The sequence below is a fragment of the Tupaia chinensis genome, unplaced genomic scaffold (assembly GCF_000334495.1).
Source record: "Tupaia chinensis unplaced genomic scaffold, TupChi_1.0 Scaffold000442_1, whole genome shotgun sequence".
NCBI classification, from domain to species: domain Eukaryota; kingdom Metazoa; phylum Chordata; class Mammalia; order Scandentia; family Tupaiidae; genus Tupaia; species Tupaia belangeri.
The window spans coordinates 385,648-391,647 of record NW_006159947.1 but is presented as its reverse complement, the minus strand read 5'-3'; positions in this window follow the sequence as shown (position 1 = coordinate 391,647).

The following is a 6,000-nucleotide window of genomic DNA, read 5'->3' as shown; positions in this document are numbered from 1 at the left end:
GCTTGTGTATTTGCAGCCCTGGAAATCAGACAGACCTCCCTAGTTAGATGTGGGAGCATGTCCCATATCGCTCCCTATCACCCTCCACTGTTATTAACTCAGGGAATTTATTCTGTGTTTATGTAGGAGTTTATTCTGTGAATTCAGGAAACACGGGCCCTCCAGTAGTTTTCCAGATAGCCATTGAAAGGTGGGGGAATATGCCACCCCAAAATATGCCTCTTTGGCACAAGGATTAGTTTGAGCTAGAGACACTTACAAAAATAAATATAAAAGCAGCAGAAGCAGAAGGATGCTCTGACCCTCTCCTTTTCCTTCCTGGAAGCAGGAGATAAAACCTCCACGCAAAGATGCCCTTCCTATAACAGGAGGAAAGTAACATTCTTATCATCAAGGACGTGAAGCAGAGACCAAGAGAATCCTGTATAAACAGACCTCGATAAAAGAATTCTTATCTTCCTTTAGCCTCCCCACATGGCTTGGTTACTTTCCTACCATTGACTCTCTTTATTCATCCTAGCTTAAAAGCATTTAGGTGTTGCAACTTCTTTGGGTCATTGCTTACAAGGGCTCCCATGTTACATAACACTTATTAAACACATGTGTATGCTTTTCTCCCATGAATCTGTGATATGTCGATTTAATTCTCAGACTCAACTGAAAAATCCCAAGGGGACAGGGGTAGGATTGAGGCTCCTCATAGCATCAGGGCCACCAACCATGCAGGTAGAGTCAAAGCAGAACCATCTGAACTTGTTTTGTGTCAAAGAGCTTGGCACGCAGGTACATAAGAGATGGTCATTGTGTAAATGACACGAGCTATGCAGAAAGCCAACCTGGGCTCAGAACAAACCTCTGCTACTTAATAAACACATGTTAATTAACTTCTGTCAGTGAACTTAGAATGTGACACTAAAATTTGTTATATTAGGTTGTGAAGATTTAAAAAATGAAGTTTATCAGCTGGGCTGGAGTGAGGTATATATCACGCTGGGTAAAGTCTCTTTACAATCCAAATGATGTATAGCAATTAAATGTATGAATGACAATTAAAATTAACAAATTAAAAAATGAAATTTAATAAACCATGTAGTGGTAACAGCAGGTGGCTTGGTGGTTAAGGTGCTGGACAATCCCACATGACCGACCATGGTTCAAGTCTTGGACATGGTGGCTTGCTTTCTTACTTTCCCTCTCTGTCTCTCTGTGTGTGTGTCTCTCTCTGGTCAAATTAAAATAAATGAATGAACAAATAAAATAATTCTTTAAAAAAATAAATAAAGCGTGTTGCACAGTGCCTGGTAGAAACTTGATGAGGATAAGTTTTAGCAAGACGGTCAACCTGGACCTGTTACTGGTGACTGACCAGAGTGCTATGCTAATAGGGAGCTTGAAGTTGCCAGACTTGCTGTGGCGATGACTACGTGCTCGGGTAGCAATGTGTGCTTTGGACAATAGAAAGGAGCACGTGGACCAACGTGCTTATGCTTTCTGACCCCATGGTAGGTGCTCCATACAAGGGTGCTGATATCCTCAGCTTCTATTCATGGCCTTGTGTGTAGAAAGAATGTTCCAGGTTATAGTCCACTTTGACAGCCATCATTTTTCTTGAGCCCTTCTTGATTCTGAGGCATGGGAGAAGTATCACAAAGTCTTGTTTTACAAAAGAAACGAAGAGTCAGAGAGGTCAGGTAACCTGATCAAGGTCACCGAGAGCCAGAGAGCAAAGAGAGCCAGGACAAAGGTCGTTAGATAAAACAGGCCATTTGTCATCAGTACTCTCTGTTCTGTTGGTGGTTCTCAACCCTAGCTGTAGCATTTATGAGTTTTTGGGTTTATTTTTTGCTATGAGTAAGAGAAAGCTGAGTTTACTGCTTAAGGATCTAAGGGCATACCACATACAACAATGCTTTAGCAGCATTTAGGAGGTCGAGGAGAGACAAAGTCAGATTTATTAAGAACTGGACATTTGGGAACCAGCAGTTAGCGTAATGGCTATGTCGCTGGATTCCCACGTAGTCGACCACAGTTCACGTCCCGGACCCGGTGGCTTAGAACTCATGCCGGGTGCGTGTACGTGCATGTCCAAGATCCCAAGAGGAGAATGGAGGAGAAGGGATTGCGGCGTGACCATCCCCCTCCCCCCCCCCGGAGGGTGATTTCTTGCTCTCTGTCTCTCTGTCTCTCTCTGTCTGTCTGGTGAGCGCACGCGCCCTATAGCAAAAAAAAAAAAAAGAACTAGACATTTGATTAAGGTGAGTTTTTGAAAGTGGGAATTGGGGCAATGAAGGATCGTGAAATAACAACCCAGGATTGATGGAAACAGCAAGGCAAGGAGTTTACAGCAGGGTTCCAAGAATCTTAGGGTGCAAAAGTTATCTGCAGATACTTTTTTACAGAAGAGTTTTGTCTTTCAAGAAGTTCCTAGAATGATCAATCCATCTAGCCTGGCAAGAAACTCCCTGGAAAGTAAAGCCATGCTAATGAAGGCAGTGGAATCAGTCAAGTATTGGGTTGTTGGAAAACTCAGGATGCATTTTTGCAGCAGATGGCACTAGTTCATCTTTAGAAGTACGAGAGTCATTCGTATCTGTGTTACTGCTATGTCGTTGGACAGTGGACGGTTCTAGCTTTTAGAATGAAGCAATTTGGTTGCGTGTTGGAGATTTTACAAGTTGAAGATGGAAGACCAAATTGTGCATTTTCACCTTATTTTGCTATTTTTACTTTCATAAAAGGAAGAATATGCATCAAGCTTGTGAGAAGTTGTGTAAAGTTTACAGTGACGATGCTCTAGAAGAAAACTAGTGCCAAGGACGTTTCACAAAATTCCATGCTGATGAATCACAACAACGCTCCTCAGTCAGGGAGGTCCACCAAGGTCGATGGCCACAAAATAAAGGCATTAATTGAGTCAAAGCCACATTACACAAGATGAGAGATTGGGGAAACATTGAACATCCAGCCTTCAAGTGTTCAGGACCACCTGAAGAAGCTGGGCTATGTCAACAAGCTCGATACTGAGTTCCTCATGAACTCAAAGAAGTTATTTGATGATTCCTATAAACACCTACAATATGCTTATTAAATGTGAGGAAAATGTTCCTTTTTCTGAAGCAGCTGACAACTCGTGATGGGAAGTAGATTGCTTACAGCAACGTGGTGCATAAATGATCTTCGTCCTGATGTGATGATTCGCCCCAAAGGACATGGAAAACAGACATTCATCAGAGGAAGGTCACGTTCTCAGTGTGCTGGGATTTTAAGGATGCCATGTTTTTTGAACTCCTACCAAAGAACCAATCAATTCAAATGTGTACTACTGGCAATTGGACAGTTTGAACGAATCCATCATCTAGAAACATCCAGAGCTCGTTGATCGTAAAGGAGTTGTGTTCCATCATGACAACGTGAGACCACACACAAGTTTGATCACCTGTCAAAAAGTATTAGAGCTTGGATAGGATGCATGGCCACACTCACCATATTCACTTGACCTTGAGTCATCAGACTTCCACTTGTTTCACTCTCTTCAAATCTCCTTACATGGTATACTGCTCAAATCAGATGAGGCTATAAATCAAGACCTTCTTCAGTTTTTCATCCATAAAGACAAGTCCTTCTATGAATCGAGGAGTTATGAAGCTCACTGAAAGATGGCAAAAGGTTATCAGATGGGCAATATGTCATCGATTGATCTTTGTTCTTTATATAAATAAATGACCTTTGGGACCAGCAGATGGCATAATGGTTACATTGCTGGACTCTCATGTAGTCAACCCTCGTTTGAGTCCTGGGCCTAGTGGCTTAAAACTCACGCCAGGTGCATGTGTGTGTGTGTGTGTGTGGCCAAAATTCCGAGAGGAGAATGGAGGAGAAGGGATTGTGGTATGGCCATCCCCCCTGGGGAGCGATTTCTTGTTTTCTATCTCTCTGGAAAGCACACATGCTCTATAGTAAAATTATCTCTTAAAATCAATAAATAACCTTTGAGAAACATTTTAAAAATCATGACTTTTCTGACAACGCAATATGTTAACGTAGAGAGTGAAGTGTGGAGAAACCAAAGTGCTGTCAGTTCTCAGCCTCTAGGCCTAGCTTGAGTGGGGTAGGAGGACAGTTTAGTTGTCTCAGTTACACATACGAATAATCTGAGAAATATCTAAATATACTCATACTTGGCACCTACTCCAGACCAGTAAAATCAGAATTAAAAAATATATATATATATATATATATGACCTGGGAATCAAAAATGTAAAAATAAGTCCCAGTGGATTCTAATGTACAGCCAGCGTTGCAAGCCCCTGCTCCATACTGCTCTGCTTCTTAAACTTTAGTCAGCATTAAAATTACCTGAAGTGAGCCAGCAGGTTGCTTAGTGATAAAAGCACTGGATTCCCACATGTTCTGCCCTCTCTGGAATCCTGAACCTGGAAGCTTGCAGATCATGCCATGTGCATGTGTGTGCCTGCCCAAGATCCAAGAAGAGAATGGAGGAGGAAGGATTCCATCATGGTCACCTGAGGGAGGGGGGGCAATTTCACTTTATCTCTCTTCTCTCTCTCCATCTCTGTCTCTCTTCAGTGAGTGCATGCAACCTGTGGCAAAAACTTAAAAAAAAAATTAATAGTACCTAAAGAGTCTGCATAATATCTGTAGGGCTACCTAAGGGATTTGTCACAGAGCAGGTATGGGGAAGGACTTAGGAATCCATATTTTAAACAAAAGCTGCTCAGATGACTCTGAGCAGGTGGCCTAGGGAACACCCTTTGGGAAAAGGGTTCCATATCACGCTGCTTAAGGGAAGACACAACTGCCAAATAACTATGTCACCCAGAAACCATGGGGCCCATCACCTTCCCCAAGAAGTCCCCACAATAGGTCTGACCCTGGAGACAATCAGGGGTCACCGCTATGGTACGATTGTGGAGGTGGTGGAAGTCTTCATGATCCCTAAGTCCCCAAGAGCAGGGATTCCTTAGTCTCCAACACTAGGATCAGATACTGTTGGATCGTCTAATCCATTGCCTATTAACACATGCTTTAATGAGGTGCCAACTCCTTCAGGCACAGAGGGATGAGACAGTTAGAAGGGAGGGAAGAGGCTGAAAGGGGGGGGCTGCAGGCTCCAGGCTCCAGGCCTAGCAGGGACCCTCTGCTGAGGGAAAAGAAAGGGAAATTTCCCAAACAGAAAATGAATGAGATCTGAACTGGAAGTAAAGCATCTTTCGAAGCTGCTTAGAATATGAGAGTCATCTGAACTTTCTTCAAAGAGAGAGTCTTCTAATAACACAAAGTCAGATGCTCTAAACTTGGTATATTCCAGAAAATATTGCTTTAAACATTCGGACCATAACCTATATTCCTTTGGTAGCCTTTTTTTTTTTTTTTTTTGAGAGATTTTCACTGTAGGGCGCGTGCGCTCGCCAGACAGAGAGAGACATAGAGACAGAAAGCGAGAAATCACCCCCCAGGGGGGATGGTCACGCCGCAATCCCTTCTCCTCCATTCTCCTCTCGGGATCTTGGGCACGCACGCACACGTGCCCGGCGTGAGTTTTAAGCCACCGGGTCCGGGACACGAACCGCGGTCGACTACATGGGAGTCCAGCGACATAGCCATTACGCTAACTGCTGGTTCCCCTTTGGTAGCCTTTTTGTAAAAGATTTTTACTAAAAGGCATGTGGGCTTGCCAGAGACAGAGAGACAAAAAGTGAGAAACCACCACCCAGGGGGGACGGTCACACTGCAATCCCTCCTCCATTCTCCTCTCGGGATTTTGGGCACATTCACCCAGCATGAGTTTTAAGCTGCCGAGTCTAGGACTCGAACGGCAGTCAACCATGTGGGAATCCAGTGCCTTAACCACTACACCGCCTGCTGGCCCCTTTAGTAGCTTTTAGTCCAAGGGAAACATGCAATTATGTAAAATAGAAAACCTGTCGTCATTGCCGTCCCCACCGCACACCTGGATGTGCACGGTGCCGTGTGACCTCA